Source organism: Rhinatrema bivittatum, chromosome 3 (genome assembly GCF_901001135.1).
Source record: "Rhinatrema bivittatum chromosome 3, aRhiBiv1.1, whole genome shotgun sequence".
In the NCBI taxonomy this organism is placed as follows: domain Eukaryota; kingdom Metazoa; phylum Chordata; class Amphibia; order Gymnophiona; family Rhinatrematidae; genus Rhinatrema; species Rhinatrema bivittatum.
Window position 1 is genome coordinate 536,662,520 of NC_042617.1, and position 27,680 is coordinate 536,690,199.

Genomic DNA, 27,680 nt, shown 5'->3' on the forward strand with positions numbered 1-27,680 from the left:
AACTGGATCCCTTGATTGCCCATGTTCTTCGGGAACTAAAGATTCCAGTACCCCAGGTTGACTCCAATTCCCAGCCAGGGGATTTTGAATTAGACGGGTTCCGCACGCCTGCGCATGCCTTTCCTTTTCATAATAAACTGTTTCAGCTTGTATCCTGGGAATGGGATAATCCGGAGGCAACTCTTAGGGTCAGCCGCGCTATGGATAAGCTTTACCCTCTCCCTGCGGATTCCTTGGAGCTCCTTAGGGTGCCAAGGGTGGATTCGGCGGTCACTGCCATGGCTAAACATACCACCATTCCCGTAACTGGGTACGGCCCTTAAGGATCTTCAGGATCGGAAGCTGGAGACGTTGCTTAAGCGCATCTTTGAGGTTTCGGCTTTGGGAGTATGGGCGGCCGTTTGCAGCTGCATGGTACAAAGGGCTACCCTTCGTTGGGTACAACAGATGTTGACATCTCAAGATCTGCCTCCGGATGAAGCAGAGCAAGCAAACCGTATAGAATCCGCGGTGGCTTACGCCGCGGATGTCTTTTATGACCTCCTCCGCACTTCGGCCCAGTCTATGTCTTCGGCTGTGTCGGCACGGAGGTTACTCTGGCTGCGTCATTGGGCGGCGGACTCTTCCTCCAAGGCCCAACTCGGTTCCTTTCCCTTTCGGGGCAAGTTGTTATTTGGCACCGAGTTAGAAGACCTTATCCAATCTTTGGGGGAGAATAAAGTGTTTAAGTTGCCAGAGGACAAGCCTAGATTTTTTTGCCCTTCGGGTACCTTCCGCGGACGGTTTCGCGGGCAACGCCGTTTTCGCTCGGGAAGGGGGTCCTCTTTTGCTACCCGACAGCCGTCTCCGCGTTCCCAGTCATGGACTCCTTCCTTTCGTGGTAGAAGGCCGGCATGCGCAGGGGCGTCTCATACCTTCGCCACCTCTAAGGCGGCTCAATGAAGGGACGCCGGTCCATTCCTCCGTCCCGGAGGTAGGAGGACGACTCTCTTACTTTCGGGAGGAATGGGCCACAATTACCTCAGACCAATGGGTCCTCGACATTATATCTCACGGCTACGCCCTAGATTATGCAAGGCCCCTGCGCGATTTGTTCCTTATCTCTCCCAGCGGTTCTCAGGTAAAGCAACAGCGAATTGCTCAGACCCTGGAGCGATTGCAGGCGCTGGGTGCAATAGTGCCTGTGCCGCCCGCCGAGCAACGCACGGGCCGTTATTCCATCTATTTCATCGTTCCCAAGAAGGAGGGCACATTTCGGCCGATTCTGGATCTCAAGCGAGTCAACAGGGCGTTGCGCATACCGTGGTTTCGGATGGAGACCCTGCGCTCGGTCATAGCGGCGGTACACAAAGGCGAGTATTTGGCTTCCTTAGATCTCACGGAGGCTTACTTGCACATAGGGATACAAGAGTTCCATCAAAGATTTCTGCGCTTTATGGTCCTGGGATCTCACTTCCAGTTTTGTGCTCTTCCGTTCGGTCTGGCGACAGCTCCGAGGGTGTTCACCAAGGTAATGGTGGTGGTGGCGGCGAGTCTTCGGAGAGACGGAGTGTTGGTACACCCGTATTTGGACGATTGGCTCATCCGAGCAAAATCGCGACGTCTCTGCGAAGATGCGATTCAGGCAGTCCTTCACCGGCTCCACTCCTTGGGGTGGGTGGTCAATTACACCAAGAGCCATCTGATCCCCTCCCAGAATTTGGAATTTCTGGGCGCCTCGTTCGATACGAAAGTGGGAAAGGTTTCTCTCCCACAGGCAAGGATGGAGCGTCTGATGGCGCACGTTCGCCGTCTCCTCGCCCTTCCCCTGCCTGTGGTATGGGATTACTTACAGGTTCTTGGATATATGGCATCCACACTGGATTTGGTTCCGTGGTCATTTGCGCATATGCGGCCGCTACAGAGGGCGCTTCTGTCTCGTTGGGACCCCAAATCGGAAGAGTTTCAGATACCTTTGCCACTCTTACCCCCAGCGAGGACCAGTCTACAATGGTGGTTGGATCCGGTCCACTTGCTCCAAGGCACCGATTTGGATCCGCCTCAATGGATCATTGTCACGACCGATGCCAGTCTGACGGGCTGGGGAGCAGTCTGTCAGTCTCAGTCCGCTCAGGGACGTTGGACGCCTCCTCAGACCAAGTGGTCGATCAATCGTTTGGAAACAAGGGCGGTTCGCCTAGCATTACAGCACTTTCTGCCTTTGATTCGGGACAGAGCAGTTCGGGTTCTGTCCGACAACGCAACCACGGTAGCGTATATAAATCGGCAAGGCGGTACACGGAGTCTACCGGTAGCAACCGAAGCCAGCCAGTTGATGGTGTGGGCAGAGCAGCACCTGTCTCGGATTGCGGCGTCCCACATCGCAGGAGTCTACAACGTTCAAGCAGACTATCTCAGCCGGCAACGACTAGACCCGGGAGAGTGGGAACTATCTCCCGAGGCACTCAGACTCATCTGTCGCCGGTGGGGAACTCCCCGGTTGGACCTCATGGCAACTCGTTTGAATGCCAAGGCAGCTCGCTTCTTCAGTCGCAGAAGGGAACACGGGTCGGAGGGCGTAGACGCGCTAGCTCTTCCCTGGCCTGCGCACGTTCTTCTGTATGTGTTTCCACCGTGGCCGTTGGTGGGGAAAATATTGCGTCGCATAGAATCCCACACGGGACCCGTCATTCTCGTAGCTCCGGAGTGGCCGAGGAGGCCGTGGTTCGCCGACCTCATCAATCTAGCGGTGGACGGCCCCTTGCGGCTCGGTCATCTGCCTCGACTCCTTCGGCAGGGTCCAGTATTTTTCAACCAGGCCGATCGCTTTTGTCTAGCGGCTTGGCTTATGAGAGGCGGCAATTGAGAAGGAAAGGATATTCCGAGTCGGTCATTACTACTCTTCTGCAGGCTCGTAAGCCCTCTACCTCGGTTGCTTATGTCAGGGTATGGAAGGTTTTTGACTCCTGGTGTCAGGGTCTGGAAGTGCCGTCGCGGAAGGCTACGGTGTCTCATATTCTGACTTTTTTGCAAGAGGGTCTAAAGAAGGGTTTATCCTATAATTCTCTGCGTGTGCAGGTAGCGGCCTTAGGCTGTTACCGTGGTAAACTTGACGGAGTTTCCATTGCCATGCATCCGGACGTTGCACGATTTTTAAAGGGAGTTAAACATTTGCGACCCCCGGTGCGACCTATCTGTCCTTCTTGGAGTTTAAATTTGGTTCTCCGGGGTCTTTGTACTTCTCCGTTTGAGCCTCTACGAAAGGCTACTCTCAAGGATCTCACTCTCAAAACTGTTTTTCTCGTCGCTATTTGTTCAGCTCGCCGAATCTCGGAACTTCAGGCGTTGTCTTGTAGGGAACCTTTTCTCCGTATTTCTAATTCGAGGGTTTCTCTACGTACCGTTCCTTCGTTTTTGCCTAAGGTAGTTTCCGCCTTTCACGTCAACCAGACGGTGGACCTACCGGCATTTGCGGTGGACGGGGCTGAGGCGTTGCGGCAACCGGAACTTCGCAAGTTGGATGTTCGAAGGACGCTCTTGCGGTACCTGGACGTTACCAACCCCTTTCGGTTGTCTGATCATCTGTTTGTCTTGTGGGGTGGTCCAAAGAAGGGAAATAAAGCTTCAAAAACTACGATCGCAAGCTGGTTGAAAGAGGCGATTGTGTCTACTTACATTTCCCAAGGACGCGCCGTTCCGGAGGGTCTTAAGGCTCATTCTCTGCGCTCCCAGGCGGCGTCGTGGGCAGAGAGTGGGTTTATTTCCTCGCAGGAAATTTGCCGAACGGCTACTTGGAAGACATTGCACACCTTTGCGAGACATTACCGTTTGGACGTGCGCGCTCCGACGGTGGACTCATTCGGCAGTGGTGTGCTTCGTGCGGGACTGTCAGGGTCCCACCCCGTTTAGGGCAGCTTGGGTACTTCCCAGCAGTCTGGACTGATCCTGGTACGTACAGGGAAAGGAAAATTAGGACTTACCTGATAATTTTCATTCCTGTAGTACCAAGGATCAGTCCAGACGCCCGCCCATTTCAGTGAAGAGCGTAGAGTCCCGCAACTGTTGTTTTTTCGTGTTTTTCGGGTTCCGTTTTTTACGGGCACTTGCTTGTTTTCATGGTTTCCTCGTTTTTTCCACATGTTCATATACGTTTCATCTTTATATTGAGCTAGTCACAGAATTTGCCATTGTTTTCTAATTTCATACTGCTTTGTTATGGATTATACTGGAGGATCGCAGGGGGCGCACCAGGGTATATCAGTGGTGCCTTTTCAGTTTCTCTCTGACTCCATCTGCTGGACGGGAGGCATAACCCAGCAGTCTGGACTGATCCTTGGTACTACAGGAATGAAAATTATCAGGTAAGTCCTAATTTTCCTATCCCCCGCTCTGACCTAAACACGATCTGGCACGTCGGTCAAATGACGTCACTGCAGTCGCTTCTGCAGCAGAATTGAAAAACCTGTTTATATTATATCTGGGAATACCAATCAATTTCATTAGTGAGACCAGTTGGTTGAACGGTGTTAAGATAGAAAATCCAATGCTGTTCCCTGTAATTGAGCATATACGCTAGATCACCGCCCTGTTCATGCTTGCATAGGTGATCAATCACTTGCCACTTGAGAAATTGAAATTGGTGAGAAAGTTCAACGTTGCACCACTGGGGCTTATAATTTGCCAGTTTGTATGCAGCTGCAATGTTCAATAAGACGCTTAGTATGGGGCGAGCAGTTCTGCCAATATACCTCTTTCCACAGGGGCAAACAATCATGTACATGACATTGGAAGTAGTGCAGTCTCTATAGTCCTCTGTTAATCATTGACTCGTCACACCAGGACTGGCCAGTAATAGATTGTCCACATACCAAGGATCCTTTGCACATCCAATGTCCTTAGCAGCAGTTGTGTCTTCATCTGTGTCTGATTCCAAGATGGACATCCATGAGTGTACAACGTAATCGTGTATATTTTTTTACTGTGCTTGTATGCTGTCAGCGGTATATCAAAAAAGATCGTATGAATCTGCAGAATTTGCCAGTACTTATGAATCAACGAAGCCACTGATGATGATCTTGCAGTGTACTTCAATACGCAAATAGGGTTTTCACCCATGTATTCTTCATTATTGCCAGTGTCTTTCCACATATCTAGATGCCTACAGTACCTGAATGCAATCCACTTTGAAGGCTGAAAAAAGTGCAAAAAGCGGAATCTAAATCTAAATAAATAAAATAAAAATATCTTGTCCTTTTAAATGCCCGCTTGATGATCCAGTGTGGATATCCACATGTCCATAGCCTTCTGGATAAAAATTCTGCCTCCTTTTAAAATTTTTGTATCATAGATACAAATGATACAGATGGAAACTATTAAAATGTAATAAGGTATTCCTGTCACTCGCTTTCCTAAATACACTAGTGTTCAAGGTAGAGCCATTCTTAGGTATTGAAATATCCATATAGTTGATAGTATGAAAATGATGGGTCATCGTGAAATTCAAATTTGGATCCAGACTCTTAAGCCAGAAAAGAATGTAGTGACAACACATCCGACTGCCACAGGAAAAAATGTCATCAAGGTATTGGGCCCAAAGGTCCACATCCTCAAACTGGGCAGTGTCTATAGATAGCACTCCTCAAATTTTGCCATATAAAGGTTCGCAAGTCTAGGGGCCACAGTGGCCATGGATCTGTTTATGAAATGTATTTTCAAAAAAAAAAAAATTTTACCCAATGCTATGGTAGCCAAGGTGTCTATAAATTCAGTTGGCATCCTATGAGGACGCGTGCGAGTTTCCAATGCATCATGTATAATCTGAAGAGCCTCCTGAGGAATACTGGTGTACAAAGATTTTATATCTAGTGTAACCAGCTGCATGTTTTCTACATCGGTGACAGTGTCCAAAATCCATTACATATGTTTGGTGTCACATATGTAATATGCTAATATTTGATGACACTTTCCAGCCAGTTCAGGTTCTCATGGGTTTATTTCTTTATTTACTAATTTATATTCTGCTTATCTCAGCAATGCTGTACTAGGCACATTACAATATAACATAAAAAGTAAATATAAAACAAAAATAGACATAAAGACAGAAATAATTCAAAGCACATTTGCATCTTGTGTGAGAGCATTAGGTTTGATATTTTTATAGAAGTTCTGGAAGTGCTCAGTCCGGATTTTACCATTCTGAATTGCTAAATGAGGGACCCTGTGTATATCTTGCTGGGTTTGTGGTCTTCGGAATTGGACACTACACCATCTGCTATGAGGTCTCAGCAATGATATATACAGAGGTATTATTACCATCTTCTGTTTTCCAGCTGGTTATGCTTTCTCCCCAGCCACACTAGCATTTGCAGCTTTATTAAATCCTCTGATCCCTTTCTGGATTCGAAACAAATCATTACTTCGCACCTCCTCGTCTGCTTCTCACTCCCAAGTGTATCACTTAGATTTGTGCATTAAATCTCCGTAAACCGTACTTATGAGGCGAGCTTTTTTGGAAGCACATTTTTCTGTGATGTGACTCCGATTTTACTTCATGTATCTCAAAGACTTTCATGTACTTTAAAGCTATAATTGATCTTTGAGTACAACAGATAGAGAATGCGAGTAATTATGGGCTAAATTTTTCAAGCCATTTACACACACAAAACACGGGCTTATGTGCGCGGATATCTTGTTATAAAACTGCCCAGGGGAGGGTAACCGGAGGAGACATTTCCTGAGGTGAAAGATTGAAAGTAAAGTTTTATTTTGTCTTCCGGGACTGAGGAGACGAGCACCCGACGTGCAACGTTGGAGGGAGGGGCTAGAGGAGGTTAAACATCTGCACTCCTTTGACTCTTCAGGGTAACCGGAGGAAACATTTCCTGAGGTGAAAGATTGAAAGTAAAGTTTTCTTTTGTCTTCCGGGACTGAGGAGCCAAGCACCTGACGTGCGACGTCAGAGGAAGGGGCTAGAGGAGGTTTACCTGCACTCCTGCGGCGCACCGCTGCCACTGGCGCACCGCCAAAGCTGCGCAAACCTAAGGGACGCGCGGCTTTGCTCGACTTCGCTTGGACGTGCTTGGATTTGCATGGGATTACCAGCGTTTGTTATATTTCCCGGACTTAAAACTTCCTCCAGAGTTGAGACACAAATGGCATAAGTTAAGATCGTCTGTCTCCTTAACATTTTTTCTTTTCCATTTGTATATTATGCCACCAAAAAGGAAAGGGAGAATTAGGCTCTTTCCCACAGAGCCCCTACCCTCCCTAACTCAATTGCAAATAGATCGATTCTTAACACAATTGGATAAAGAGGCTGCTGGTGAATCTGTTGATGGATCCCGTGAAGGAGAACGGGAGCCCATCTTAGAGGAGGCATCCTTAAGTCCTACTGAGCGACCACCTCCTGCTCAGCGCGACCCTGGAATTGATGCAGCCCAGACACCAAACCAGGAATTGGTAGGAATGCGACTTCCGAGATTATATCAGAGGTGAGGAATGCTGCAGAATTGGTGAGTGATCTCACAGACGGAGATGTAACAACTGAGAGAGGAGAACAGCGTACCAATGCCTCTGATCAGGTAAATCATTCGTCACGAGCAACAATAAGACCAGAGCTGGTCACACTTGAAGCAATTTGGGACGTTGTATCTGGACTGAATACTTCCATTAACAGGCTGGAAAATAAATTGGATCAGGTTTCTATAAGTTTTCAATCTAAGATAAATGATGTAACACAAAAAACAAATTATATTGCTTCTAGAGTTGGGGAAAATGAAAAATGTATTAAATCATGTCAGAAGTTTAATGCGATTATTATTAAAGAACAGCTTGTTTCTTCAAGGCGTCTTGAAACAATTGAGAACAGATTAAGACAACTCAATGTAAGAATATTAAACTTTCCCAAGGTGGTAGGGGAAATCTCATTTATTACCTTAAAGAGGTTTTTCAAAGAAGTACTACTTTTCTCAGAGGAAGACATTTCCTCGATTAATAAGTGTTATCCTTTAATAAATAAATCTTCCAAACCCCAAGGATTAGTTCCTGCTAATCTAAGAAGCTTTTTAGAAAGCTCAAGTAATGATGTCTTGGATAGGAATACTTTAATAGTTTCATTTATAACAGTACAAGACGTAAATAAATTAATGCGTAGATATTTCCAAAAATTTCCATTGCAATTTCATGGGCAATCAATAAAAATATATCCAGATTTGGCCCCAGTCACGAGAACTAGAAGAAAAGAATTCCTAGCGTCAAGGCAGAAAGTCTTGTCTTTGGGGATGATTTTCTTCTTACGTTACCCATGTCGAAGTGAGATAAGAAAAGAAAATCAAACCTATGTTTTTTTACAAGTAGAACAACTTCAGCAATTCTTGGAAGCTCAGGTGCCTGCCACATCGTCACCAATGCTTTCAAATGAATAGGCTATGTTGAGTAATGCCAATTGAATTTATGCTAATGTCTTACTTGTTAGTAATTTAATTCTTGGGATCTCCTTACAAGTTTTTGTATTACCATGTCTCACAGACCCTAAATTTCCTTAAGGATAATAGCATATTTTTGCAATTATATAATTTTGGGATATACCCCCATGTAGAAGTAAGATATATATCTGAAATTTTGCTTGTCTTTAATTAATTATTTCTTACAGGTGGGAGGTTATGGTTGGGAAAGTTCAACTTAAAAATGTATTAAGTTGGAACATTATTTTGTTATTTCTTTGTTTGTAAAACTGAAAATTTTCATAAATTAAAAAAAAACAAAACAAACTGCCCAGGGGTTTGTGCACAAGAAAGTATTACCCACAGTCAATTTTGCACCTCCTTCTATGTGCACAAAAAAGAGGCGACAGGAGCGCTGGGGAGGCACAGTTATAATTTAGGTGCATACTTTTGATTTTAAAAGGTAAACCTGTACATTCACTTGTTAAGCATTGCGAAAAGCAGATGTAAGTGCATGCGAGTTTGTGTGCTTGCTTTTGCAGCATTTTCATGGCAAACCCATGAGCATACGGTAGATTTGCTTTGAAAACTGGTAGAACTTAAGTAGCTGTGGCCGACTAGTTAAGGCGATAGATTAGAAATCCATTGGGGTTCTGTGAGGGTTCAAACCAGGCCGAGTACGGCAGCGAAACATTTTTTTTGGAGTGGAGGAATAGCCTAGTGATTAGAGCAGCAGGCTGCCAAGGGAAGTCAGAGTTCAAATGACGCTGACACTCCCCGTGCCCATGAGCAAGTCACTTCGCTCTCCAGTGCCTCAGGTACAAACTGAGGGGGCCGATGCAATAAAGTGTGCCCGGCCTAGGGCACAGGTTTACGCGCTGCTGGATGTGCTCGATTAGCACCCGATCAGTGTGTCCGAAACACGTGCCCAAAGACCTGCTGAGCCGATAGCGCTCATCACATGTAAATTCCATGTAGACGAGGCTATTAGCGATTAGCCCGGTGCCCAATGCACACTTGTTAACACGGCAAACTTAACTCCAGCCCCGGAGCTGGCATGAAGTCATTCCGCGAGAGGAGGGCTCACGGCACCAGCCTGCCCCTGGCAGTTCCTGGATGCCGATGGCTGCTGCTGGCTCTGGCCATGATGTGCGGGGCTCACTTCACAAGTGTAGCAGCAGCAGCCCTGCCCCACACCACCTCTCCCTGCTTTCCCTCCCTCCCCTCCTTTCACTGTAAGCGAGGTGGGATTGGGCTGGGCTGGGTTTCCTGTGAGTGCAGAAAAGGCAGCTGTTGCTTGGTTGGTGTGGGGGAGTTTGTTGGGCTGTCCCATAGTTCCTGAAACATTTCCTCCTGTTGGACATTCATGGGGTTGGGTTGTTTTTTTTTTTTTAATATATATAATTATTTTTTTGTAACTTGACAGCCTTCAAGCCTACTGCGTCCCCTTTGCAGTTGTGGGCGCCCGATGCGTTTGAGTGCTAGGGACCAGGGCCGGTGCTAGCTTTTTTGCTGCCCTGTGTGAAAAATTACTATGCTGCGCCCACCCCCCCACCCCCCAAATTCAATTAGTGTCTGTCCCGGCCCATCAGATAAAGCCCAGCTCCATCCTGCAGTCTATATTTTTAAAAACTGACACCCCCACCCCTAGCCCACGACACATGGATAGGGATGGGTATGAGGTTCCCTAGACAAACCTTACAGCCTTGCACACACGCCTCCCCCCACACACTCCCACATCCTTTACAGACACACACGAATTATGCATTTATAATAAATTTTTACATGAAAAAGTACAGTCTGCTGAGGCAAAAATAACACAGCATGCATATTATATTTACATGCACTCCTGTGGTGTGAACCAGAAAACTCTGCAAAAGAGTCACTTGGAGCTCCTATGAACAAACAGAATTACCATTACAATATAGTAAACTTCCCATACCAAAATCAACCCTAACCGCCTTATGTATGAAAAGGCAACAGTGCACATATTACACCAGGCCCTAGAACACCAATAAAAGCTCTTATTAGGAAACAAGGCTGCTATAGATCCCTACACACAAATTACATGCCAGCAAAATACCTCACCTTGATCACATATGCAGAATACAGACAGACCCTCACCAAATACAGAATAAAGAGATCAGAAAGTATAAACAGAAACGTGCTGAGAAGAACTGAACTGGAACCCACAACAAGCCCAGTCTCTACATGCAGAGCAACAATGGAAAAACAAACATTACCATTCTTCATAAAACCAAGAAATAATAAAATCAAGAAATATAAAACAATCAGAATAGTAAAATCATATACATAAAAGAATAAATATTTCAAACCGGGGCAGATTTTCAAAGGCTATGTGTGTAACATACGCGCGTAACCCGAGAAAATCTGCCCCTGCACATGCCGAGCGAAAGCCCCGGGACGCGCGTATGTCCCGGGGCTTGCAAAAAGGGGCGGTCCAGGTGTGTGGCGGTTCAGGAGCATGGCGGCAAGCCGGGGACGGTCCGGGGGCAGGGTTGAGTGCTGTGGCACAGCGGCCTGTGCCAGGGCATGGCGCGCTGGCAGCCCACTGGCGCACGCAAGTTACGCCTGCCTCAGGCCGATTTCGGAGCGGCCTTGGAGGGAACGGGGAAAGCCATCGGGGCTCCCCTCGGGCTCGGCGCGCAAGGTGCACATGTGTGCACCCCCTTGCGCTCGCCAAGCTTGGATTTTATAACATGCGCTTGGCAGCGCGCATGTTATAAAATCGGGCGTAGATTTTAAGATCTGGCCCTTAATTAATTGAATATACACAATTTCCCAAACACCAGTAAAATATTTCAAAACATATGATGAATAAAAAATCCAATAATTTAAAAATATTCTATTCCCCCCCCAAAAAAAAATAAAATTTAATATTTTGAAAGAGCCGAATTATCAAATTACACCCAATAATGAAAATAAGGATTTAAAAAATCTCCTGCTCTCCATACCCATGATTCTGATTTCCAGTCACCCTGAGATTGTCGTGGATTGGGCAAGGAAGGGTCGCCCAAATTTTATATTCTCTCTCACACTCACACAATATACACATTCATTCTCTCACACATTCCCTCTCTCTAACATATACAGACTCCCTCTCCCTCACAGATACATTGTATGTGTGTGTGTGTGTGCCTGTGAGAGCCTATAATGTGACACATGGGCTCTCACAGGCACAGTAACAAACAGACTCGCACGCAGATACATTCACAGGCATATAGGCTCTCACACAGACACACATGTACAAACACACAGGCTCTCAGACACACGCATGCTGTCAGTTACTCGCACACATACATGCATGGCCTCCTGATGTCTTCGGGCTGTGGTGGGATGAGCTCCACTACAGCGCCGTGGACCTCCTGATGTCTTTGGGCCGTACGGCTCACTGGCCTTCCAGTTTGGTAGGGGGTGGGGGAGTAGAAGCTGTGCGCCCATGCACACACACAAATGGAACATGGGTCTCTCTGATGGCCACCAGGGGCTTGCAGCCTCTCTCCTTCAGCTGCCAGCAGCCCCGCAGTCTCTCCTGCTGCCGCCGGTTCGCTGCCTGCCCCGGGAATGCTGCCCTGTGCAAATACACCGGTTGCTCTGTGCCTGCTAGAGACGCACGATTGTTCCCTAGCGCTTCCTTTTTAATGCATTTTTATATTGCATTGAGTGCCCAGGAGAGGTGGTTGTGTGCACGTTAGGAAAACTTTTAATGCGCGTCCTATTGTATCGGCCTGTTAGAACCCTGTGGGAATAGGGAAATAACTACAGTACCTGAAGGTAATCTTCCTTGAAGTGTCACAAAAGGCAGAACATTAATTATTAAAAAAAATATGCATGTAACTGTTATATAAATAGGGCTTCTGTTTATAAATTGTAAATTGTAAATTTAGGTGTTTATTTTCCAGCTAATTAGGGATACCAAAAATCTGTGGGTGTTGGTGATTTCGCAGTGCAGGTACTATTGTTGGGTATCTTTTCTGGTTGGATCAAAAACATCCATTTGTACTGAGGAGTCATTAGTATGGAAAAGGCACAAAAACAAAGCATAGGATCCATGGCATGCAAAGGAGGAGTGAGAAAGTATGAGGGGATGTGGTATTTTTCTATGGTTTATGTAATAAACACCCACTTTATTTCTTTATTTTTTGTAGCCGGGGCTATTTTATTAGGGTTTATCGGTTAAAATCAGAATCCCTATGTGTGTTACTATGAAGTTATAAAAGTAGCCTCGAAACGTGCAGTGGTGCTTTAGTGACATCTTGTGGTCACATATAGGAATTACATAGTCTGTCCTTTCATCTGTAATGAGTGACTCCTGTCCAGTGTGTTATGGTTTATAAAGAACGGCTGGTACCATCACAAGCCATGCTATATTCTCATGTAATAATGGGGGATGATGGCCTCATGAATTATGACATATTCCTTGCCAGGGGACGCTGACTTATGGATAATAATGTGGAGTGACTTTCCAGTGTCTGAGAAGGGGTAGAATTTCTAAGTGCCAGCTGCTCTCCTGACTTATACATAGCAGAATGTCTTCAATCTCTTTTATTCTTTACTGCTAGAAGTATGCCTGGTTGACTATAGATAGAGCCATCTCACCAAAAAACAAACATAAGTGGAACTTTGTTAAAGTGAATCGCTCCTGCTACCCTTTTCTGAAGCTTCATTTCCTTTTAATATCTTTTAGCGAGGTAGAGAGGACACCACCTGTCTATCTTATGTTTTTAATATCCATTTTTAGCAGATGTTTGTTCACAGGTTGGCTGTGCCTCCAGCGGTGTTGTATTACCATGCCGTGTGATGTGGCTTTATATCCAGGTTGCTGTGTGATCCAGTATGCCCCATGCCTTGTATGGCCAAGTCTGTGTGCATGGAAAAACAACAGGATGGACTACTGAATATTAACCAAAGTAAGACAGCTGGTCTGCTCCCTGTTTCATTGAGTATGTATTTACCACAGTGTATTCACCTTCTGCATGAGATATGGATTGATAGGTAAACTTGATCACTGTGTAATTAATTTAATGGTACAGAAGATAAGATCACGAGCATGCATCCAAAAGACAAAGCTTCCAAAGACCTGTTAGCCCATACCATCTCTTACTAGAGATTTCGGTATACGATAAATTAGCATATATATATATATTTATATTTGTACACAAAAATAACTGAAGGCCTGTGTGTCGTCACCAGTCTGTGTGAATGATTAATTGCCACAGACATAGCTATAATAACTGGAATCACGGTTTCCATGACAATGGTCATAAACATATAGCCCCATCTGTGATGCAGAATGACATCAGAATAGCTTGATGGCTGCACTAGGCACCTGAGCTCTGTAGAATCCAGGAAACCAGGTTGGTCCATTACCACCGAAGCTCTCGAAAGGAGCACTGGAATCTTTCCAGGTACGTCCAAGCTTAAAGAGAAACTGCTTTGTTTAGGGGAGGGTAATGGGTAATCAACAGCCTGCCACTCAACACATATATGCATATCTAAGTGCACCTAAATTCACGCCTGTATTTTATAAACCATAAGAGTCGCGCTGTTTATAAAATACTACAAATCACCGCATTGAACGTACAGGTGGTACACACAGGCTTTTTTTTAATGCAGAGATCCGCAAAGTTTATACATATTTTATAAATATATATATATATTTTATGTTAAATAATTGCAATAAGTGTACTGTGTATGTAATAACTCTTAGGTTATACACAAAGGCAGGTAATCTATAAAGTTTATTTCTAAAGCTGATGTATGCGCATCTCTTGCTTATGAAAATACTTCTGCCTCTATTTCCAAGCACCAGTTCACCAACTCCTGCAACAGTTGACCCAAACTTTCAGCAGTTTGCCACAAACGTAGCTTGTAAGCCCTCTGGGGATAGGGAAATACCTACAGTACCTGAATGTAATCCGCTTTGAAGTGCTGAAAAAAGTGCGAAAAGCGGAATATAAAAAATATAAATAAATAAACAAACAAACATCCTCCACTGCTTGCTCAAGAAACTCCTGCCAAAACAGAAGTTTGATTTACTTTTCAGAACTTTATGAGCCGGTGTAAAAGCATGCATGCATGTTTGATGTATGTGTACGCTCTGTTTATAAACCACATAAATGTGGGTGTACTTCCAAACCCTGCCCTGGGACGCCCTTGATGTGCCCCCCCCTATGTACGCACACACGTTCCCACACAGCAGCATGCATGTACTTCTGCTCTTCTGAAAATGTGGTTACCATGCACAGAGGATACTGAGACGCATCTTTGCTGTTTTTTACATGCACAATCCCTGTGGAAATCTTTGAAAATTATCCCCAAAAGCTATGCAGTGTTAAGAGTTTGAATTTGGAAAGCATGGGATCATATGCAAATAGCTGATGCCAGATAAAGACCACCAGCCCCATCTACTCTGCTCTCTCACTACCAGTTGGGGTTTCACAAATTCTAGTGATCTGATTTGCCTCACTTTATTATAACTAAAAATCCTCTGTGCTTGTCCCATGCCCTTTTAAATTCCAATACCATTTTTTTTGTCTCCAGCACCTCCATTTTAAAAATACACTAATCTTTGTGAAGAAATACTTTTTTATATTATCCCTTCAGCCTTGTTCTAGAATTTTTTTTCCACTCAAAATGCTTGCTTGTATATTTCTTTTTAAACATTTGAGGCATATGCATGGCTCTATGAAATCACTTCCTTTTCACTATTCCAGGGTATACATACATGGATTGTAAGTAAGCATCATCTCACAAAGTTTATGATTCAGAGTTTTCCCCATTTTGGTAGCCCATGTTTAAATAGTTTGGCTATTTGCTGATTCAAGAATTAGAAGGGAAACTACCTGTCCTTAGGTAATCAATGGCAGTGGGAAAAGGGGAATTAGATTCAGACAGCACTCAACTTTTACGGTTTGGGGAACAAATAAACATGGGAGTAACTTTCTGATTTGGCTTTTACTACCCTTAATCACTAACAGGCCAATACAGTACAGTGTGCTCCGATGGAGCACGCTGTTAACCTGCCCTTGGATGCGCGTTTTCCCTTACCCCTTATTCAGTAAGGGGCGGAAAACGCGCGTCCAACCCGCGGCACCTAATAGCGCCCTCAACATGCAAATACAGCCAAGCCGCACATTTTACTTTAAGAAATTAGCGCCTACCCAAAGGTAGGCGCTAGTTTCTGCCGGCACCAGGAAAGTGCACAGAAAAGCAGTAAAAACTGCTTTTCTGTGCACCCTCCGACTTAATATCATAGCGATATTAAGTTGGAGGTCCCGAAGAGTAAAAAAAGTAAAAAAAAAAAAAAAAAATTTTAAAATGGGCCGGCGGCTGTCGGGCCGAAAACCGGACGCTCAATTTTGCCGGCATTCGGTTTCCGAGCCCGTGGCTGTCAGCGGGCTCGAGAACCGATGCCGGCAAAATTGAGCGTCGGCTGTCAAACCTGCTGACAGCCGCCGCTCCTTTTGCCCGTTTCTACCGCACCACCTAATTTAAATACAGAATCGCGCGCACGGGTGAGTGGCCATTCGTCCGCTCTCCCGCAGACTTTACTGAATCGGCCCGTATGCCTGATACTTTTGATGCAGCTCCATCATTGCTCTCTGCTTCCACGGCAAGGGTTAAGGGAAATTGGTTTCAAACAGCATCTGAGGGCCCTGACATTTACAGTCTGGGAAACTGATAAGTAGGAGGGTAACTTGCACAGTGCAGCAGATACTGGCATAAGCTTGCTAAGCAGACTGGATGGATCATTTGGTCCTTTTCTGCCATCATTTCTATGTTTTAATCCATAAGAGGATAACTTTCAATGTGCGTGGTGTCATATATGCAAGTATTTTATAACCCACATATATGATATATGCATGTTTTATAAAATATGCATAACTATCCTACAACATATATGTACATGTAGGCTTAAGCACGAATACATCAGTCTCTTGTATATAGTTAATAATCAGACTCCTTTGAATAGTCAAGATATCAAAAACATGATGTTATCCCACATACCACCCCTACCTTCCCTTACAGATTAATCTCTTCCAACCTGTAACCTATTGTAAAGCCTGTTACTATATCATACTATACTGTGAACCATTATTTATAATCATTGTAAAGCTAGTTGCTATGTTATGTTACACTGTGAACCGAGGTGATGTTTTTTACGTGCCCCGGTATATAAAAATTCTTTAAATAAATGCAAAGCAGTGCAAAGGAAAATTGGTTGTTTCCTGATAATTTTTGCTCCTGTAGTACCACAGATCAGTCCAGACTCCTGGGTTTTGCCTTCCTGCCAGTAGACGGAGACAGAGAAAATTTCACTGACACTGTACATAATCCAATGTGCCAGCGGCAGTCCCTCAGTATTAACCTATATCCAAACCAAGATGACAGCAACAACTATAAACTTCTAAGTAAACACCCTCCCCTCCAACAAGCCAGAGGAAGGTGAAGTTGCCCAAAAAGACAATGGAAAACTTGTTTCCCAAATTTAACATATGTAATCAGCATTGAAAACCTGAAACAACTCCACACTATAAACAAAGCAACAGTAGCGGCAGACTTTCTGTTAGGGTTTAGACTGCGGAGTTAGCAATCTGTTATGGTTCTACTAGGGAGTTAGCATTCTGTTAGGAATCTGCTCCTGTGGTAGGAGGATTTAGCGATCTTGTTATGAGCGAGCTCCTCTGGAGGGAGGAACTAGCTATCTGTGATGGTTAAACTCCTATGAAGGGGAGGAGTGAGCAAACTGGTTGTGAATGACACCTCAAGAGGGAGGAGTTAACAATCTGTTATGAATCTCCATACGGAGTTAGCAATCCGTTATAATCTACTCCTGAGGAAGGAGAAGTTAGTAAACGTATATGCTGAGCTCCTGTAGAGGGAGTAGTAACAAACTGTAATGAATCTGTTGCTGAAGACTCCTGGTGGGAAAGGAGTAGCAATCTGTTACCAGCGGAGTGCTTGGAGAGGACACTCAGCTTTAGAGGAATGTAGATAGGTGAATCCTTGGGCTGATGGCAGATGAATGCACCCCCAGGAGGATATCCTGAGAGGGACCATCGGCTAGGCTTGAGTACGGAGACAGACACAGATAATTCTTTTATTAGACAGGTTAGTAGAACCACCAGAGGTGGCAGTAGTGAGCTGATATGCCCGGCAGGGCTAAAGTCCCTCAGGTACTGGAACAGCGATCCCAGGGTTGCTGAGCTGTAGAGAAACTGTAGATAGTGAGTAGACAGGGTATGCTGTGTTCATAGCCAGAACTGGATGGATGACAGATCTCACATAAAGTCTTTAGAAAGCTCAGTAGCTGGAAAGGGTTAGGCCCTCGATGAGCGAGTACCTGGTTCCAGGGAAAGCTCTGAGAGAGCGATGGTAACTCACAATTGTCTGTATCAGTGATAGCTTCCAGGCAGTAGAGAATCTTCAGAGTGTTCAGGAACATGGGCCCTCGAGGAGCGAGTACCGGTTCCTATCAGCAATCTGAAATAGAGAAAAGAAAGCGAGGCCCCCGAGGAGCGGGTACCCCTGGTAAGTCCGAGGAGGCAGAGTAGCTTGGACAAATCCTTGCTAATTCAATTTGTTAGCAAATACTGAGACCTTATATATTGGAAGCGGATGATGTCAGTTGAGGGTGACGCCCCCGAGGTTTGCGCCCTTGCTGGTACATTATTCAGAGTGCACGCGCGCCCTACGTCAACAGGAACATGGCGGATCCACAGCGTCATGCCACTCCGGGGATGCCGGAGGAAGACTGCAAGAAGACACCGTGGCAGCAAACCGTCCATCAAGCCTGGAGGGAGTCGCTACAGTGGTAAGGAGGGCGGAGTGAGGGCATCGAGCAGCGATGGACGCAACAGTACCCCCCTTCAAAGGGCAATCTCCTTTTCGGGTACCAGGCTTAGGTTTCAAAGGATGTGCGAGGTGAAACTGATGAAGCATCTCTATGTCCAAGTTATTGGTCTGAGGCTCCCAAGTGATCAAATCGGGGCCGAAGCCTTCCCAAATCAGAAGGTATTCAAAATTCTTGCCTCTGTACGAACATCCAGAATCCCTTTGATCTTGATTTCCATTTCATCTTCTGCAATGGTGACAGATGGATCTTGAGATTCGGAAGAATCTTTCAGAGTGTTATTGATGAAATCAGCAGCAATGGATGGAGCTGCTGTGGACATCACTGAGGAATTCAGTGGAAGTGGTGATGTTGAAGAATGTCCAAAATCCACTTAAGATGTTATCAGCAGCAAAGGGTAGCTACTATAGACGCCACTGAGACTTCAACGGAAGTGGCAATGTAAGGGTACTGCCAACCCCACTTCTAAAGGTAATTCTCCAGTAAATGATGCTGGATGTGGTGATAATTTCGGCAGCAATAGCTTAGCTGCTATAGCGTCACTGAACCTTCGGTGAAAGTGGCAAAGTTGGGGTACCTCCAAACCCACTTCTAAGGGTAACTTCTTCAGTGATATAACTGGATGAGATGTTGAATTCAGCAGCAATAGCTCAGCTGCTAGGACATCACTGAACCTTCAATGAAGTGGCAAAGTTGGGTACGTCCAAACCCACCTCTAAGGGTAACTTCTTCAGTAATGTAACTGGAAGTAATGTTGAATTCAGCAGCAATAGCTCAGCTGCTAGGATGTCGCTGAAACTTCAATGAAAGTGGTGAAGTTGGGGTACGTCCAACCCACTTCTGATATCTCTTCCGTAGTTGAAGTTGGAAGAGAGATGGTGGCAGCACCAGCAAATCAAACAGGCTGGTAGCTAGAGATATCTTCTTCGGAACTAATAGTGCTGTAGAGCTTCAGACACGTCTTCCGAGAGAAACAAACATAACAGATATCTCTAGGTTAATAGTCCGAAAATACGGATAGATGTTGTATCTTGTTGTATCGGATCTATAATGTGCTGTAGGACATCAGGCACATCTAAGTGAACGAGCGTGCCAGCGCGTTGCTCTGGTGTTTCGATCTCCAGATCAGTGTGCGAAGCGGAGATACACAAAGTTCTTGTGATCCGTGAAGACAGTAAAGATGTAGAGTGCCATCTGACCATGGCGAACATAGCAACCGCTATGTATATCAGCAGCCAAGAGTAAAACTGCTGTGGACGTCATTAAGATCCTGAAGAGAAGTGTCGATGTAAAGGAACGTCCAAAGCCCACTTCAAATTATGATGCAATAATGGATCTTCTAATTTGAATAGGGGACTCCTCAGGTCTTCTGCAAGACGTCTGAGAATTAGGTTGCTTCCTGCCCCTGAGTCCAACAGGGCAGGGGTCCAAACCACAGCTGGTTCAGAGGTCACAGAGACTAAACGAGAGAGCAGAGGAGAAAATGCAATATGGCCCAAGAACAGTCCTCCCGTGTGACTTAGGCCCGTCTGTTTCCCAGACAAATGGGGCATGTAGAAACATCATGGCCGGGCTGACCACAGTACATGCATAGGCCGTGTTCTTCTGAAATCTGCTCTCCTTTGAGGTCAAGTGACCATGACCAAGTTGCATCAGTTCATCTTTATCAACAGCAGGAATTGCTGGACTCTTCCGAGGTGCAGGGGTACTGGCCTGTTTCAACCCAATTAACACCCTAGGCCGGAGTTCCTTCACCTTGTCTCGGAGCAGACAATCAATCCGAGTAGCTAAGGCTATCAATTCTTCCAGCGAGTCAGGTGTCTGGCGAGCAGCCAGCTCGTCTTTCAAGTGGGTACCCAGGCCTCTGCAGAAGAGCGTCTTGAGACATCTAGGGTCCCAGCGAAGTTCCGCTGCAAGAGTCTTGAACTCTATGGCAAATTCAGCCAGTGGTCTGTTGCCTTGCTTCAAGTCCACCAAAGCAAACCCGGCAACAGACATACGAGCAGGGTCATCAAAAACGGATTTAAACAAGTCCATAAATCCTTCTATGTCCTGCAATATAGGGTCCTTGTGTTCCCACAAGGTAGATGCCCATGACAAGGCTCTCCCATCCAAGTACGACAGGACGCAGGTAGTCCTAGAGAGGTCCGTGGGAAACAATGAAGGCTGTAAAGTGAAATGCATGCTACACTGGTTCAAAAAGCCCCGAGTCTTCTGGAGTTCTCCCGAGAAGCGAATAGGAGCAGCCAGTGGAACAGCAGTCTTTATAGTTACCTCCTGTAACTGACCACCTTATGTAGAAGCTGTGCCTTGCATCTTCTGTGTGTGAAGCTGATGGAATGCTGCAGTAAGTTTCTCCAAGGTTTCTTGCTGTTCTGAGATGCGTTGAGCCAGGCCCGGTATAGCCTGCAAAGCGGAGAGGTGTGCCGGGTCCATAGGGTTACTGACATCTCATACCTTAAGCTGGATTCCCAGGAGTACTGCTTCTCTAAGTTTTTAAAACCGGATCCACTGGAGTTAGCAATCTGCTAGGGTTTAGACTGTGGAGTTAGCAATCTGTTATGGTTCTGCTAGGGAGTTAGAATTCTGTTAGGAATCTGCTCCTGTAGTAGGAGGAGTTAACGATCTTGTTATGAGCGAGCTCCTCTGGAGGGGGAGCTAGCTATCTGTGATGGTTAAACTCCTATGAAGGGGAGGAGTGAGCAAGCTGGTTGTGAATGACACCTCAAGAGGGAGGAGTTAACAATCTGTTATGAATCTCCGTACGGAGTTAGCAATCCGTTATAATCTACTCCTGAGGAAGGAGAAGTTAGTAAACTGATATGCTCAGCTCCTGTAGAGGGAGTAGTAACAAACTGTAATGAATCTGTTGCTGAAGACTCCTGGTGGGGAAGGAGTAGCCATCTGTTACCAGCGGAGTGCTTGGAGAGGACACTCAGCTTTAGAGGAATGTAGATAGGTGAATCCTTGGGCCGATGGCAGATGAATGCGCCCCCAGGAGGATATCCTGAGAGGGACCATCGGCTAGGCTTGAGTACGGAGACAGACACAGATAATTATTTTACTAGACAGGTTAGTAGAACCACCAGAGGTGGCAGTAGTGAGCTGATATGTACGGCAGGGCTGAAGTCCCTCAGGTACTGGAACAGCGATCCCAGGGTTGCTGAGCTGTAGAGAAACTATAGATAGTGAGTAGACAGGGTATGCTGTGTTCATAGCCAGAACTGGATGGATGACAGATCTCATATAAGGTCTTTAGAAAGCTCAGTAGCTGGAAAGGGTTAGGCCCTCGAGGAGCGAGTACCTGGGTCCAGGGAAAGCTCTGAGAGAGTGATGGTAACTCACAATTGTCTGTATCAGTGATAGCTTCCAGGCAGTAGAGAATCTTCAGAGTGTTCAGGAACATGGGCCCTCGAGGAGCGAGTACCGGTTCCTATCGGCAATCTGAAATAGAGAAAAGAGAGCGAGGCCCCCCAAGGAGCGGGTACCCCTGATAAGTCCAGGGAGGCAGAGTAGCTTGGATGAATCCTTGCTAACTCAATTCGTTAGCAAATACTGAGACCTTATATATTGGAAGCGGATGATGTCAGTTGAGGGTGACGCTCCCGAGGTTCGCGCCCTTGCTGGTACATTATTCGGAGCGCTCGTATGCCCTACGTCATCAGGAACATGGCGGATCCACAGCGTTGTGCTGCTCCGGGGACCCCGGAGGAAGATGGCAAGAAGACGCCGCGGCAGCAAACCATCCATCAGGCCCGGAGGGAGTCGCCATAGTGGTAAGGAGGGCGGAGTGAGGGCGTCGAGCAGCGACGGACGCAACACTTTCCCCCCCACACCTACCCAACTAAATGGCTGGGTCTCTGAACTGATCTGTGGTTCTACAGGAACAAAAATTAGTAGGTAAGAACACATTTTACTTTCTCTATCCGTACCCAGATCAGCCCAGACTCCTGGGATGTACCTAAGCTCCCCTTCACTTGGGTGGGATCTGGAGAGTTCCACTCGAAGAACACTCTCACCAAACCACATATGGAAGCCAGAGCCCTGACATCCAAGCGATAATGCCTAACAAAAGTGTGCAACGACTTCCCAGTAGCCACTCTGCAAATTTCATGCTGAGTGTCTCAGCCCAGGAAGATCGCCTGAGAATGTGTTGAGTGTGCCTCTAAACCCCCGGCACCAGGCACCCTTTTAGAAATGTAAGTTGACTCGATCTCTTCCTTTAGACACTGCCAAATTGTAGCCTTAGAAGCCTTACCTATAAGAACATAAGAAAATGCCATACTGGGTCAGACCAAGGGTCCATCAAGCCCAGCATCCTGTTTCCAACAGTGGCCAATCCAGGCCATAAGAACCTGGCAAGTACCCACAAACTAAGTCTATTCCATGTTACCGTTGCTAATGGCAGTGGCTATTCTCTAAGTGAACTTAATAGCAGGTAATGAACTTCTCCTCCAAGAACTTATCCAATCCTTTTTTAAACACCGCTATACTAACTGCACTAACCACATCCTCTGGCAACAAATTTCAGAGTTTAATTGTGCGTTGAGTAAAAAATAACTTTCTCCAATTAGTTTTAAATGTGCCCTTGGGCCACGGCATGACTCAGGAAGGAGCCCCAAGACACACACCATGGGAGGTGAGAGTGTTCAGGCACGGGCTGGAGCTGGAACAAGGCTGGACCAGGATCAAGACTTGAAACATCAGGAACAAGGCAGGCTCAGCCCTCCACTGGACCTGCACGCACAGGTGAGACCCACCAACACAATGCTGGTCTCAAGAGCAGCCCTCCAGCCACTCAGTATCCCTTCCAGACCCGCCACTTGGGAATGACGAGGGTGAGAGGCCAGACGGAGGCTGAGGGCAGGAACAAGACGACATGGAACTCAGGAACTTGGAAACTAAGATGAGAACTCGAGGAACCTGGAAGACTCAGACAAGGATAGGTGGAACTTGGAAGACTTAGACAAGGTTCCAGGATACTTGGAAGACTTGGACAAGGTTTTGTGGAACTTGGAGGACTCAGACAAGGATTCAGGGTTCAGGCACTAGTAAAGAGTGCATACTGCACCGCAGCACACTCTACACAGCCGCCCTTGGCTAGTTGCAGATCATGCCGAAAGCGAAGCAGACTCCAAACGAGAAAGTGAAGACTTGGATCTGGAAACATGTCGAAGATTCAGGAGAGGCCTGCACCAAGGCATGCTCCTTCTTTGGACCACTCCAGTGCAAAGAGGTGATCCAATCTATGGAAATCATTAGTGACCTTTTAGATACCTCAGTAATGCATGTCTCCCAATCAAAAATCTAACTAAGCTCCCCCTCCTGGGGCATAGAGAAATCCAAATCTGGAAAAGCTGGAAGTTCCACTGTCTGACTAAGTTGGAACGCTGAGACTACCTGAGGCAGAAAAGAAGGCACCATGCATAAAGATACCTGTGAATCAGACATCTGTAGGAAGGGATCTCAACATGATAATAATGCCTGGAGCTCCCAGATTCTCCTGGCTGAACAAATAGCCACCAAGAAACAACCTTTAAGAGTCAGTTCCATAAATATAGCCCTCTTTAGTGGTTCAAACCAAGCCTCACACAATCTTCTAAGGTCTAGATTCAGATTCCAAGATAAATGTTCCGCACCTGAGGATGCAAGCTCTTAGCTTCATGAAGAAACTGTATAATATCCGGATACCTTTGCACCTTACCCTGGAGATAGCCCAGTGTCGCTACTTGGAATTTCAGAGAGTTAAAGGCCAGTCCCTTAACCAGAACCTTCCTGTAGAAAAGCCAAAATATGCGACACTATACCCTGAACAGGCTGAGGCTACATGCCATCAACAGCAAACCAGTACTCGAAGACCCACTAAATTTGCACATATGCCAAGGATGTAGAAGGTCACCTAGCTTGCAATAAGGTGGAAATAACTACTTCAGAATATCCCCTCCATCTCAGTCGTCTCCTCTCAGAAGTGAAGTCATGAGACAGAAGTAAGTCGCCTGACCCGAATATATTGGGCTCTGGTGGAGAAGAGTCGACCAATGTCCAAACTTCAGTGGCCCATCTATGACCATGTTGATTGGAAATGGAACCATGCTTGTCGTGGCCACTTTGAAGCTACCAGGATTATGTTGCCTAGATGTTTCTCTACCTGCCATAATCCCTTGTCCACCAGAGGCCGTGGAGGTAAGACGTAAAGAATCCCTCAAGTCCACAGCAGAACCAGAGCATCAATTCTTTCCACACCATGTTCTCTTCAGTGTCTGTAAAACCGTGATGCCTTCATGTTCTCTTTGGTTGCCATTAAGTCCATATGGCGATACCCCATCTTCCATGAATAAGACAAATTGCTCCCTCTGACATTTCCCGTTCCCTGGGGTCTAACTTTCTCCAACTGAGGAAATCTGCCTGAATGTTGTCCACCCCAGTGATGTGAGACGCCACAAGTTGCTCCAAGTGCTGCTCTGCCCAGAGAATCAACTCCCAGGCCTCTTCTGCCCAGAGAATCAACTCTCAGGCCTCTCAATTCACCTCCTGTTTCTTGATTCTGCCTTAATGTTTGATGTAGGCCACCATCATTACATTATCTGATAGGATCCCTACTGGATGGCTGCGTAACCATGGCAGACATACAAGCAACGCAAAACACACTGCTCTTGTTTCTAGCTGATTAATAGACCATGAGGCCTCCCGTTTCGACCCCCATTGATTTGTCATGAAGGGCATGGGATATAGGTTCCATAATCATAATTTCTGCAATCACCCACCACCAGTGTACAAACTCAGGCACCGATTTCCAAAAATATGTGATGGCAATCCATGCAGCATGTATTAAATGTGCTACAAGTGTCCGAGTCCACTTGGTCAGTGGATCTTCTTCCCATCGACCCAATAAACAAAAGGGTGCAGTAAGTTGAATACTAAAATTAGAGCTTAGCAAAATTGTATCTTGCACTTGCAACCAAAAATAGTTACAATTGGGCAGTCCCACCACATATGTAGATAAGATGCTGGTGTACCACACCACCTCCGACATAGTGGACTAGCCACACAAAATTTGGCAAAATACAATGGGTACCTATATGTTCTGTGTAGGAGATGAAACATCAATTCCCAAATTTATTACATCTAGATTGGCGTAAAGTAGCATGCCAGGGGTCACTCCAATCATCAAGTGTAAGAGAAAAATCTAAATTCCATTTATAAGTGCTGAACTAGTTTCAAGCGTTTTAATCCCATCTTGTAAATAAATGTATAAATGGGAAATCATTTTAGTACGAAAAATAAAAGTTGTAACTAACCACTCCAATCCCATATGTGGTCTTAAATTCATAACATTCTCCTCCCTACCCACTAGATCCCTATGCAATTGTTAATTGATATACTTAGTATGAGGGAATATACCATATTCAGTACATAGAGTTTCAGTTCATAGAGTTTCCTTACAAACTCTCGTCGTATGGACCACATCACACTGATTCTAAAAATACTACACTGGCTACCCATCCACTATAGAATACTCTTCAAGACACTGACCATCATTCACAAAACCATCTATCAGCAATCCTCACTCCAACTTACCATCCCTCTCATACTCCACTCTTCATCAAGGCCAACCAGATCTGCATACAGAGGCTCCCTCCAGGTGCCCCTTAGCAAATCTGCTATACACAACTCCATTGAAAAACGAGCACTATCCACCGCTGGACCGCATCACTGGAATTTACTCCCCCCAGATCTATGCCAGGAACAATGCCATCTGACCTTCAGAAAAAAATTGAAAACCTGGCTGTTTGCTCAAGCATATCGCTGAAGAAGCCTTACTGCAACCTGCACGGACTATCACCCCTCGGTTGCATCCTCTTTCCCCCTCACAAAGGAACTGTTATGCTAGAAACTTCTCATCCAAATAACTTGTTAAATCTGCACCTCTATGTTAACTGAATATGTTTTACTATTTAAGCAATTGCTCTCTGCTTATTTTACTTTACCCTCTAGTTGGAAATTGTTTAATCTATCCCTCCTCTTCTAACGGCCTTGTTCTACATTCCCTGTTTTAGTGTAACTTTCGCTTTCTGTGTTAATTGGTTCTCCCCTAGTTTATTGTAAACCGGTACGATAAGACTTGGTCTTGAGCATCGGTATATTAAAAGAATTTAAACAAATAAATAAATAAAGAAATAGATAAATAAATAAATAAAAGGTTTGTGTCGCCCAACCCATAACTGATCTAAAAATATTAAGCCCTTGATCTTCCATTTATTATCATCAACAGACATACAGGCTGATGCAATATTGGGTGCTCAGGTCAGTGCGCTGCTAAATGTGTAGTTAGACACATATTTTGGAAATGCTAGACTTACACCCGAAGCATTACTGGGATCAGCACCCAAAAACGCTTGTCCAAACCAGTATGTAGCAAATAACGCTCATCACATCTAAATTCCATGCAGATGAGTCTATTAACTATTACTACCCGATTTAAAAAATTCCCACATGGCGCCCATTGTAACATGGCAAATTTAATGCCAGCCCGGGAGCTGATCTTAAGGCATGCTGCAGTCAAGGGTTCTACCAAAAATCAAAAATCCTGCTTTCTGTGGTTCCTCCTATTAGAATTGTCGCAATACAAAATAGGAAGAACCACAGGAAAGCCTCCACACAAAAAATAAAATCTTGGAAAAAAATGCTGGACGCCCAATATACCTTGTGTATGTTTTTTGTGCCAGCAGCTGGAGAAAATGGACGCTCATATTGAGCATCTGTTTTCCTAACCTGCACTCACAGCAATGACTCCTGGACGCTCGATGCAGAGGAGGCAATAGGGATGGTCAATTTCCCCTAGCGCCTTTTTTATGCAGTAGCTCATTACTCTATTGCATCGCACCCAGAAGAGTTGAGTGGGCGTGTGTTAGGAAAGCGGGTGCTCAATCATTTTTCATGTGCCAGTATTGCATCGGCTCCATAGTTGGTAAAGATAAAAGGTTATAGATCAAGGAGGAAATAGGAGAAGGACCCTCCATTGGTAAATTCAATAATTTATGAACTATTTGCCAAATTATGAGTATGAGAAATTATTGGGCTATACCTACCCTCCCTCTGATAAGAGGGAGAAGAAGGAGCAAATGTCAACAAAGTACTAAGTTCCATATCAACAACCTGATATCTTTCCAGTGATAGCCAGAAGGAAGCATCCAAAACTCCACATCACCCACTTATGCCAAGCAATTGTGCGGACAAATAATAAAGATATAAATCAGGGAGATCAACTTTTAGTCAGCTGCAGAGTAGCCAGCTTAATGCACAGAACTTTGCCTTTCCAAAGAAAAGAAGAGATAGAACTATTCAGTTTTTGAAAAACCTTTTTAGAGACTGGACAGGGAAAA

The 27,680-nt window shown here is 45.4% G+C and overlaps 1 protein-coding gene across 1 annotated transcript in view; it reads left to right on the top strand.

Annotated features, from left to right (window-relative positions):
• The first annotated feature begins 13,788 nt into the window (after positions 1-13,788).
• LOC115088256 overlaps positions 13,789-27,680 on the top strand; it is a 30,143-nt gene continuing 16,251 nt past the window's right edge. Inside the window, exon 1 of the mRNA XM_029596356.1 lies at positions 13,789-13,849. The gene's annotated coding sequence lies outside the window, so the exon portion shown is untranslated. The remainder of the gene's footprint in view (positions 13,850-27,680) is intronic.